Source organism: Narcine bancroftii, chromosome 1 (assembly GCF_036971445.1).
Source record: "Narcine bancroftii isolate sNarBan1 chromosome 1, sNarBan1.hap1, whole genome shotgun sequence".
In the NCBI taxonomy this organism is placed as follows: Eukaryota; Metazoa; Chordata; class Chondrichthyes; order Torpediniformes; family Narcinidae; genus Narcine; species Narcine bancroftii.
Genome location: NC_091469.1, coordinates 189414778 through 189427302, shown reverse-complemented (window position 1 = coordinate 189427302; position 12525 = coordinate 189414778). Strand labels below are relative to the sequence as shown.

Here is a 12525-nt window from a genome sequence, read left to right as displayed (position 1 = left end):
CACACAACCAGTTGATAAAGTTATAAAGCAACAGGTTTTATATGATGTGCAAATATAATTTTTTCTTGCACAAAGCAGAAATAAAACTGAAATGTACAATGTCGAAAAATATCCTCCGTTCCACAAGATTTTCGATCATGAGTTCAGAAACGCTGCGTTTCCCTCAAGTATTTTCATTTTCCTTCGAGTGCACGAAGCCTTGAGTCCTCATAGAACACAATAAAAGATGTGATGTTCCCAAAAGCAACCTGGACTAAATACAGTTTGTGGTTTTTATGCGGTTTCGACTGCTCGTCTGCTGGAAATTTTTGTTTATTTTCCTTTGGCCCTGGAGAATGGAGTGAGTGCGGCGACAACTTGTTTTAGATTTCGTTCGCGTCATTCAACGTTTATTTCCAGGGGCATTGCCCCATCCCCAAAACATCAAAAATGTTCACTCTTCCATAACACAATCGGCCCGGTTGCTAAAAGAAATAAAAACACAACACTGGAGAAACTCAGCAGGTCAAACCGTTTACTTTATATAGCAAAGATAAAGATACATAATCCTTGAGTCCATTCATCAAGGCTCAAGCCCGGAACGTTGGTTCTGTATCTTTATTTTTGTTATATAAAGCAGACGGTTTGACCTGCTGAGTTTCTCCAGCATTATGTTTTCACTTCAACCACAATCTCTGCAGATTTTCGTTTTACTTCGGTTGCTAATATATTGGCCGAAAGTAACGGACAGCGACTTTCAGAAAACAAAGGTTGTAACACCAGACTGAATTTTTAAAATTGCTGATGCATTCATTCTGAGTTTCTCCTCGTCAGCGGATTTTTAATATAAAACTGGGCATACGATTAATCTCACAACAGTCGAATTTAACACCATTGTCTAAAGCACCTATGCTCTACCCATTAACCAAATGATCGAACAGAATGCCATTTACAAGATTATCACCAAATGAACATCACCCCTTGGAAGAACACCAATATTATAAATTAATATTTTCTTCCAGACAGGTAGGCACGACGAAAAGAATATCTTGTTATTTCGGACGAGGCCTTAAGAAGGATTGGAATGATTGTGAGGTGGAGAGCGGGGGTTGGGGGGGGGGTTGGGGGGGGGGAGAAGAGAAGATGAGGCACATGTCAGCGCAGAAACATTCGTATGTCTCTCATCTGCTACTTGTTTTAACAATAATCCACAGCATTACCGACATATGAACCAAAATGTAATGACAAAAGAAAAAAAAAACCTTGCAATCTTCACTAATGTTAATAGATTTTTAAAAATAATATTACCACGTTAATAACTAATTTGGTACTGTAGCTGGGTCGCGACAGTTACAGCTCAGGAGGTTAGAGCTCGAGGTGGGAAGAAAACTCGAATCCCAAGGAAGTGTAATGGTCACTGACTTTATTGGGCGGCAGCTCTGCCTTTTATAGGCAGACCCCATAACCCCCCCCCCCCCCCACCCGTCACCACTGGAGAGTGGCTTGATCGAGGCCATTTGCTGAATTGTTGTCCATGATGCACTTGGACCCCCTGTGATCTGCTGGCTGTGATTGGCCGATTCAGCCGGTGTCTCATTGCTGTCTGTCCGATCATTGTGTTCGACGACTGTTTGCTGTGTTGGCCTATGGAGTGGGCTGCAGGCCACAACACAACTCCCCCCCCCCCCACCACCACAAGAACTGGTAATCAGGACACTGTCTTTTGGCAGCTGACCCCTGCGCCGTGGGGACGGGTGAGTAACTGGCTGGTTAACATCCAAATGGGCCAATTTCAACCAGTCGAGTGTGAAGGTCTCCTCCCTGCTGCCAATGTCCAACATGCAGATGGAACCTCTGATGACGAGGTATGGTCCTTCATAAGGCCATTGAAGGGGTGGCCGGTGGACCCCGCGTCAGACAAAAACGTAGTGACTGCAAAGTTTTTTTAGGACAAAGGTGTTGGCTTGCCCGTGACCTCTGGCCTTAACTAAGGCTAGTGAGCCCAGGTGCTCATGCAGTTGAGACAATGTAGCCGAGGGGAGCTCCCCAAGTCCTCAGAAGCTGCCACGAATTCACCCAGGATGACTAGGAGCAGGCTATAGACCAACTCGGCAGAGGATGCTTCAAGATCCTCTTTTGTGGTGGTGCAAATGCCTAATAGGACCCAAGGGAGTTCATCTGCCCAGTTCAGTCTGGTGATTCAGGCCTTCAGGTGCCTGTGGAACCTCTTCACCAGCCTATTGGCCTGTGGGTGGTATGCTGTGGTGTGGTAGAGTTGAGTCCCCAGGACATTGGCAAAAGCGGTCCACAGGTTGGAAGTTTGGAAGTGAATTGACCCCCTATCAGATGTTGTGTTCCAGGACCCTGAAACATGCCACTCAGGTGTTCAGTAATGCCCATGCACATGTCTCTGGAGAGATTTCAGATGGTGGCACTGCCTCTAGTCATCTGGTCAACCATGGTCAATAGATAACGTGCATTTCTGAATACAGGTAGGGCCCCAGAATGTCTATGTGCACATGGTTGAAATGGTAGCGTTCTGGTTTGAAAGGCTGTGGGGGGGGGGGGGCTTTAATGTGGGTCTGAACCTTGGATACCTGGCACTGAGTACATTTTGGCCCACTAAGTGACATCTTTATGGAGGCTGTGCCAGATATAACTGTTGGCCACCATTCTAACTGTAGTCCTGATAGCAGGATGAGCCAAATTGTGGATCGAATTGAAAACTCGCCTCCTCCATGCAACCAGAATGATGGGGTTGAGGTGTCACAGAGCAGTGTGCAGTTACCTGGGGCGATGTGCATGACCTCCAGTTGTAGGCCAGTAAGTGTTGTCTGGTACACTGATATGTCAGGGTCTGCTTGCTGCACATCTGCCAGGACTGCATAGTCAATAACCGGGGTGGGGTTGTGCACCACTTGGATAGCCAGATGGGATAGGGCATTGGACTTGTCAGTGAAATGTTTAATGTCCATGGAAAATTCAGATATGTAGGACAGGTGCCATTGTTGCCTGGCTGACCATGGGTCTGACACCTTGCTGAAAGCAAAGGTAAGTGGTTTGTGGTCTGTGTAAATTTTGAACTTACTGCCCTCCAGGAAGTAACAGAAATGCCAAATTGCCTGGTATAACACTAACAGTTCCCTAGCAAAGGCACTGTACTTGAGCTCTGGTGGCCTGATATGTTTACTGAAAAAGGCCAATGGCTGCCACTGTCCATTAACCAGTTGCTCAAGTACACCCCTGACTATTGTGCTGGAGGTGTTTACCTTGAGGGCAGTTGGGGCATCTGTCCTGCAATGCACAATGAGGGTGGCTTTGGCCAGGGTATCTTTGGGTGCTTGGAAAGCCTCAGTCACCTCCTGTATCCATGGAATGTCTTTACTGGGCCCTGCCATGAGGGGAAATAGTGGACTCACTAATGCCGACCACTGCAGGTATGAAGCGATTATTAAAAATTGACCATACCTGTAAACTCTTGAAGTCCATTGGTCTTGGGAAGGAATGAATAGTGTCCACTTTAGTGGATAATGGCCTGGCCCCACGTTGGTCAATGCGATATCCCAGGAAATCAATTGTCACTTGGCCAAAGTGATGGTTAAACCAAACTCACTTAGCCTGGAGAACAATAGTCTTAAGTAAGCGGCATGCTTGATGCAGGTGTGGTTGGCTATTAAAATGTCATTGAGGTAGACGAAGGAGAAGTGCAGATCCCAGCCCACTGTGTCCATCAACCTTTGGAAAGTCTGAGCCACATTTGTAAGCCCAAATGGCATGCGGAGGAATTCAAACAATCCAAAGGGGGTTATGATGGTAGTTTTGGGAATGTCATCAGGGTGAACTGGGATCTGATGATAACCCCTGATGAGATCCACCTTAGAGAATATCCATGCCCCCTGCAGATTAGCAGTGAAGTCCTAGATATGGGGCACAGGATATCTGTCAGGCATGATGGCCTCATTAAGGCAGTAGTAGTTTCTGCATGGCCTCCAACCTCAAGCTGCCTTAGGTACCATATGAAGGGTGGAGACCCATGGGCTATCAGAGCACCACACAATGCTGAGTACCTCCATCTTTCAAAACTCGTCTCTAGCCAGGATGAGTTTCTTAGGGGGAAGATGCCATGCCCTGGCGTGGAGGGGAGGGCCCTCCATAATAATTGGTGTCTCATCCCATGTTTGGGTTCTGCCGAGTTGAAATGGGGCTAGTGATGGAGAGGGGAATTCCATTAAGACTTGAGCAAATTCATTGTTGGTAGTACTCACCGAGAGTAGATGGGGGTTATTAAGCTCATTGTCCTTGAGTGAGAGTGTCTGATGTGTCCGGGTGTATACCAGTCGACGCCCCTAAATGTCCACCAGTAGCGAGTTGGCTCTCAAGAAATTGGCACCTAGTGACAGTTATTGTACGGCTGCCACTGTAAACTTCCAGGTGAATTGTCTGTCCCCAAAGCGGATGGGAATTGTGTGGGTGCCAAATGTCCGAATGTTGGAGCCATTTGCTGCTCGACGCTCTCGGCCACTGTGAGCTTCTAGGCTGGATGGGGGAAGGACGCTGTACTGTGTCCTGGTGTCCACCAAGAAATGTCAGCCCGACAGGTGTAGAGGAGGCGATGCAGTTGGCCGGTCATCGCAGCCATCAATGACAGCCGGACTTGGCGTTTCCATGGGGTGTGCAGGGGGCGGCAGCATCGACAGGCCTCGGTACCCCACCGTTAATGATAGAAACACTACTTCTCACCGGAGGGGTGGTCGGTCAGTCAGATGGTCGAACAAGGACTTCCTGGCGAGGCATTGCTGATGAGGTGCTGTCACCTGTTCAAACGAAATGCAGCCATTCCTTTTCACTGCCCATAACTCGTCTGCTCAGACAGTCACTCTCTAGGGTTGTCAAAATCTTCCTCCGCAATGAGCAGCCAGATGTCTTCAGGCAGCCGCTCCAGAAAGATCTGCTGGAACAGTGGGTAAGAGATGTGGCCATCGTTGAAAGTGAGCATGTCGCTCATGAGGGTGGAAGGGGCTCTGTCCCTAAACCATTGATATGCAGCAGTTGGGCTACGCACTCATGCTTTGAGAACCCAAAAGTGTGGATTAATAGATCCTTGAGGGCCACATACTTCCCTTGTTCCGGGGGCTGCTGGATGCGGGCTGTGGTGCGTTGATCAAGGGCACTGACCACGTGGTAGTACAGATCATCTGCACAGATCCGGCAAATGATGAACTGTGCCTCGGCCTGCTGGAATCACACCCGTGGCTGCGACATACAGAAGCCTGGCAGTTTCAATGCTACAACATTGACTGTAGGCTGTTTCTCCATTGTTGTGTCCACTTACAGCTCAAGGTAGGAAGAAGACTTACGCGCCAAAGTGTAACCAACACTGACTTTATTGGGCTGCAGCTCTGCCTTTTATAGGCAGCGCCATGTCACCACCGGGGCACGGCTTGAGCGAGGCTGGCTGCTGATCGGTTGTTCCAGATGCGCGGCCCGGATTGGACCCCCTGCAATCCGCTGGCTGTGACAGGCCGATTCCACCTCTATTCCTGTGGCCTCTGGGAGTGGGCGTCTCATTCTGCGTGCAGTCTGTCCCATCGTCATGTTCGACGACTGGTTGCTGTGTCGGCCCGTGGAGTGGGCTGCTACAGTATATTAATTAAATTATTGGCAGAAGTGTACTTAATCTTTTTTAAAATCCCAGCTATGGCCCAACAAAATAAACTACAGGGTAACCACTGTTGCTATGTGACTGGAGAAAATGTAATCATTTTAATAAAGTCCAATCATATATACAAAGTGCTATTAACCGTATTTAGTAAATTAAGTCGAAAACAAAATTAGAACCAATATAGGGCAGGTGGCGTCTCATTTTATGTTCAAATGCACATTTAAAAATATTTTAAAATGTGAATGTTTATCACGAAAATATCGCCCAATTAGATAACTGGATATGTATGACCTGTGTTCGGATAATGGATACTCATCTGGATGGAAATCCCTATTAACCTAAATTCTGGTTATGACTCCTAATATCAGAGATTATTCATAACACGGCGTCTAATAATAGGAACATCGAATGAACAAAGACCACCCTATTGAGAAGGTTTGTTAGGTTGAAGTTGTGGTAAAACAAAATGACAAATCCCAGGCCTGAGAGCCGGTTCTGATCGACAGGTTGTTGTTGGGTCAGGCCAGCGAGCTCTTCCATGTTTGATCTCTCGCTTGCGCTGTTATATTTCTTTGCCATATCGATCTTGCGCTTTCCTTCCACCAATCGAACTTCCCATTTATTTTGAGTGTTGATATTTTTCAGGTTTGATCTTTCAGCAGTAAAGGCTGTACCCGTTCCCTCGATAAAGTTCGCCCATTGTATACAATCCCAGAATGTCTCGTGGAACTCATGTTTTGCTGGGTGCGCAACGAGGAAGCTGGAGATGCGAATGCATCTGGAGAGACAGCTTGTACATCACGCCTAGAGACACAGACTCAGCAATGCGCACAGACGCGCACACTTAGATTCCGGGACATGCACATCCCACACAGAGACGCGTGATAAAAAGATACACAGGCACCCAAACAGACAAGTCCACCAGCAACGCCAACCACTGAAATGCATACGAAGTGATCCCATCTCTACTGGAGTCCGTCCTGTGAATGGATGAGGGAATGGGATAATGTATCACAACTCTAGATCAGAGGTAAATAAAATTGTTTCTCCCATGGGGTTATATTCCCCTCGACGCCCACCCCCCCCCCCGCCCTCCCAGGACAGTCTCAAGTCTAATCATCAAATCGCTTAAAATTAAAATAGCTGGAAAAATGAAGAATTTTCCTCCATTTTACGGCAAAGTGTGTTTTACAACGGACATGCAATTTATAGTTGAATGTTAAACCGTTTATAGTTTATTTTCCGTTTCAGTACTTCTCAGTAACATCCAAGCCTTGGTGAATTGAAACTGACGCACTCCCTCGGAATGTGCTAGCCAAGGAGCCACAACAAGGAGGTAGCAGAGGCAGAGGGGGCGATTTGGGGATGAAGATGATGGGTGAGAAATGAACCTTTCTATGAACGCTATATTTCTAATCCTTCTGGGTAATTAACCTGGACCTCTCAGTGGGGAGCATTTTGGTGAGAGTGACCACAACTCCCGAGCTTCAATATAGCCATGGCAAATGATTTATAAAAAAAAACAGTCAAAATGGGAAAGTGCTTAACTGGATAAGGGCTAAATTTGAAGGGATGAGGCAGGAACCAGTGAGAGTAAATTGGAAATAGCTGTTCAAGGGTGAAAGGACAGAACTAATGTGGAGGAAGTTTGGGGACCACTTGTGCTGGGTTCATGATAGGTTTGTCCCACAAGGACAAGAAAAGGATGATAAGAAGAGGGAATTGTGGCTGATGAAACAGGTGAGGCAACTGGTCAAGAGGAAGAAAGAAGCATATGTTAGATATGAGAAGCTGGAAACAGGAAGGGCTCATGATAAATATATGGTAGCCAGGAAGTGGCTTAAGAATGGACTTAGGAGAGCTTGAAAGGGGCAGGATTAAGGAGAACCCCATGACATTCTATGTGTATGTGAAGAACAGGATGACAAGAATGAAGAAGGGCCACTAAAGGATAAAGGCATAATTTGCCTGGATGTGGAGGAAGTTGGGGAGATCCTAAATAAATGTTTTGCTTCAGTATTCATGAGAAAAGGACCTTGATCAGGGTGAGATAAAGATAGAACAAACCTGTGTGCTGGACAATGTGGAAGAGTTTTTGAGGAGGTAACAAAATAAATTGATGAGGGTAGGGTGGCAGATGTGGTCTAATATGATTTTAGCAAGGTATTTGACAAGTTTCCCCATGAGAGACTAATCCAGAAAGTCATGAGACATGAGATCAGTGACATGAGATTGGCTCTGTGGATTTTTTTTTAATGCCTTGCTGGAAAAAAGCAGAGAGTAGTAGTGGAAGGAAAGTATTCTGCCTGGAGGTCAGTGATTAGTGGAGTTCCACAAGGATCTGTCCTTGGGACCCCTGCTCTTTGTGATTTTTATAAATGACCTGGATGAAGAGGTGGAAGGATGTAGGTATGCAGATGACATAAAGGTTGGATGAGTTGTGGATGGAGCTGAAGGTTGTTGAAGTTTACAAGTGGATATTAACAGAATGCAGAGTTGGGCAGAAAGTGGCAGATAGAGTTCAATCCGGATTAGTGTGAGGTGATGCATGTTGAAAGGACAAACCAGAAGGCTGAAAATAAGGTTACTGGTTGGTTACTTAAGAGAGTGGATGAACAGAGAGACCTTCGGGTTTAAATCCATACATCCTTCAAGGTCACCGCACAGGTTGATATGATAGTTAAGAAGGCCTATGGGATGCTGGAATTCATTAATAGTGGGGTTGAGTTCAAGAGAAGAGTGGTGTTATTGCAACTCTACAAATCTCTGTAAGACCACACTTAGAGAATTTATTCAGTTCTGGTCACCTCATTATAGGCAGGATGTGGAAGCTATGGAGAGGGTGCAGAAGAAATTTACCAGGATGTTGCCTAGATTGGAAAATAACTCTTATGAGGCAAGGTTAGTAGAATGGAGACTTTTCTCTGGAGCATAGAAGGATGAGAAGGAACTTAATAGAGGTCTACAAGAATATGAGAGAATATTTTCCAGGGCAGGAATAGCAAACACCAGAGGACATGTGTACAAATTGAAGGGAGGGAAGTTTAGGGGAGACATCAGGATTAAGTTTTTTAAGCAGAGAGTTGTGGGTGTCTGGAATGCCTTGCCAGGGATGGTGGTAGAAGTTGAAACATTGGGGTGCATTTAAGAGACTCTTAGGTGGTCACATAGATGAAAGAAAATTAGAGGGTTACGGGGTAGCGAGGTTTTAGCACTATTTAAAAGGAATATATGCGTCGGCACAACATCGAGGGCCGAAGGGCCTGTACTGTGCTGTAGAGTTCTATGTTCTGTGGTTCTAACTTGGCCTACTCACGACGCTGATACGCAAACCGATTTAATGACATAAATGTATAACTTACAACATAATATATATGTGGTGGCATGTATGTTTACTAGAGCTCTTGTGTATAATACGTGACGTTAAATAAAACTTGTGTGCTTGCATATTCAAATAAGAGAATTCTTACCCATTTTCACATTATGTTTCTTCCCCGAAAGTGTTCATAGTTTCAGAATATAACTAAAAACGCGAGGAAACGAGCTGTGTTTGCATAGTTATTCCTGCTTTTTTGTTAGTAGTTCTGTTTGATGTCGATAGTTTTATTTTATCTCCCTTTAAAACAAAGTCCGCTGGTTGTGAGTTTCTTTCTGCACACGGAAAATTTACTCTATTTCTCACTCATCTTCGTTCATCGAAACTAGAAATGTTCATTGCGATTTGTTTCGCGGGGCAGACCCCGGAGTAATAAATATTTGTAAGGGGAAGCTGAAGAATGGATCTCCCCAGAGAGAGAGAGAGAGTGCGCGGCAAGAATCGGCTTTGTCCGGAGTGAATGTATGTATTTTTTATAACCCACACTGTAATGATGTGGTTGGTATTATACACGAAATTCATAGAATTGCTATATTTGGATGTCACGTAATTCAGTTGCATCTTTGCACAAAGAACGCCACTTTAAATTTAAGTTCGATTTAAGTGCCTCATTTGTCCCTTAAATGTCTTGATCAAATAACAAAGAATGCACTGTGCAACGTATATAGTTAACAACTAACACATGGGGTTGTATAACCAACTCACGTGGAGGAAGAAAAAATAAATCTGCGTGATAATTCAACAAAAAGATTCAGTTCGATTCCGCATCTCACCTGTTCATTGTTTTCTGTGTCATGTTATCATTCAGAAGAATACGTGCTCAGGCTAAAGGCTTCACTTTCTCGCCGCAATCTCAACGCCTGCCCGAAGATTTTGACCACATATCCATTGACGGATAACACAGAGGTTCCCTTTAAAACCCTGTAGGATTTGGTTGTTTATAAGACGGGTCTGGAAATTCACCCCAGACTCCTTGTCATTTGAGTCACACGAACTTTCATATTCAAAAACAAGTGCGATTCATGAGAGCAAAAAAATTCTAGAACTAAGATTTCAAGGGTCTGCTGTTTACATTGGAAGATGCCGGCGCTCAATAAAATCTTAAGTAACACCCTGATAAATTTTATTGACACTGATCTTTAAAGCCGAGTGGTGCCTTGGGAAATCAAACGCAGCGCTACTGAAGTTTCTTCTGATAAATTCAAAATCAATGGTCTATTTGTTTGCCTTCTCAGGGTATATTAAACATACTTCGCTGAAATGTGTACTGTGGTTCAATTATTATTTCCAATCTTGTAAAGCTCTAATTTTACACCCAATTGATCGCTTGCACTAAGAGTGGACGCGACGAGGATAAAACTTGGCGTGAGGGGAAAGCTACAGAGGTTGGAAGGTACGAATCCAATTCGGTGCATTTAGACCATGGAAAGAGAGAAGGAGTGGAAAAAGGAGAAAAGTTGGCCGGGCATTTCAAAACACAAGATCAAGCGCGGTTTAATGGTTTACGCCAATGAATAATCGTAACACACACACACACTTCCACATGGGCCAGAGAAACGCTTCGAAAACTGCAGTCGAAAAGCACTGTATATGTGTGAAAAAGAAATAGTGTATATCATGGCTAATGTGATTTATGGTGTGAAAAATAAAAAATTTAAAAAAAAAGAAAAGCAAAAACACAGTGGCAGCAATTGAAATCAGAAATGCGAAGGAGGGGGAGAAATTATGAAATCACTCAGCAAATCAGGCAGCATCTATGGGGAGAAAAACGTCATCAGAACTTTTGATACAATGTCATCAGCTGTAAAAGATGTCTTTTCCAGATGCTGTCTGAACTGAATATAGCCAGTATTTTCTGCTTTTATTTCCGTGTTATAACGAGATAGAAGCCAATAATCAGATCAGTTCATTGAATTTGACTTCGATCCCTGATCCTTCCTTTGACACACTAAGCAAATTACAAGATAGGCGAGTGACTAAAACCTGCAGCAAATAAAAATAACAGCCCGAGGGAGGATATCAGTGGGTCGAGCAGCATCAATGGAAGCAAAAGAATTGTCGACTTTTCGGGTGGGTGATATGAGAAATTCCAGAATGAAACGCTTCGCGAACAAAACGATTTCTTTCCTATTGTGATCCCCAGCTAAACCCGTCGCTTGATTTTTACACATGCACCTTCAACCGAAGTACAAAAACTTGACGAGGACTCTATTTAATGATAACGAGCGTGTATTGCTCCCACGGCGCAAACTGAAGAATCCGCCACTGTGGTCCCTAATGCTGACTGAGGCTGCCAACTGAAAGCATTACCAAAATATTGACCTGAAATGCTTTGCCGGTGGGGGAAATATTAAGGAGAGCTCGCTCTCGGTGTTCTCGGAATGCCAACAGTATAAAAGAAATATAATTGGTGACCAACTGAGACCTGAAGGAACAGTGTAGGAGACACATAAACAATACTCAAATAATACTGGGATTCACATTATTAAACACCCCGTTTTTCTGGTCAATTATTTCATGTTCGATTGCCTATTGAACAATTTCTAAAACGTATTTATTGTGTTTCTCCTCAATGGAGCAGAACGTTATTTTTTAAAACCTCGTCATGTTCGAGGACAGGCTCTGTATTGATGGCAAGATAAGTCGGGATAGAATTTCAGAAGAGAAACACCGGCTACCTTCGCAGTTCTGAAATCCTAACTACCCTTCAACACACGCCTCAAGGGTTCGCAGAGAGAGGCGGTGAATGGGAGGTTAGAAATTTGGCAAAAGATATCTTCGGCATTGGTGTTTTAGAGAAAATGCACCTGAGGTGGGGCTGAAATAACCTAGGTTACTGCTATACGTTTGGGTTTGGAGGAACTGGGGCAAATACAAGGGGTGGGGGCAGAAAACGGGTCGTTTCTTGCTGTTCGGGGTTACAGAAAACTATTCCTGTCTCTCCCAATGCCGAACAATGAATGATGTCCCTGTATTGACAGCCCAGACCAGACACGCGCTCTACATCTGTTGATAGAATTTCCTAACAATAAGCCTCATTACATATTCATAACGTGTGCTGCTTACCAGCGAACAGAAGGATGGTTAAAGTTACAATTTATCTCTTAGAATGAAAATGTTAATACACCCCACTCCCTTTACCTTGCTTACAGACTTTAAGAATGTCGCACGAAAACAGCCCGTGTATCAATCCGTGCGTAAATCTTGTAAATGACATAGTCTAGCAAAAAAAAACCCTAGCGTCGTTACATATTCATTATGAGCGTTAGTTGGGACGGCAGAAGGCTTTAAATTTTGCCTGCGAGATCACAATGGGATTCGGACACTGCGGGGGGGGGGGGGGGGGGGGGGGGGGAAGACTGCCAAACTATTGCAAATGCGTTTTAAATGCGTTTTTATTCTCTTTGGAAACCCATTCTTTTTGTGCTGCCTTAAGCATCGGACCTTGTTTTGTCGGTTGAGCCCAGGGCAGTTCGAACCGCTGTAATTACGAAGCAGCCTCCGATGA

General features: G+C 44.6%; 1 protein-coding gene and 1 long non-coding RNA gene across 2 annotated transcripts in view; both read right to left on the bottom strand.

Annotated features, from left to right (window-relative positions):
* Positions 1 to 12525, bottom strand: part of lhx3 (LIM homeobox 3) — a 66060-nt gene that overhangs the window by 52976 nt on the left and 559 nt on the right. The window lies entirely within an intron of this gene.
* LOC138746844 (uncharacterized) lies at positions 5346 to 12216 on the bottom strand. The gene is made up of 2 exons (XR_011347163.1): positions 12159 to 12216; positions 5346 to 5615 (listed from the first exon to the last, which is right to left on the bottom strand). It is a non-coding gene; the product is annotated as an uncharacterized lncRNA (long non-coding RNA).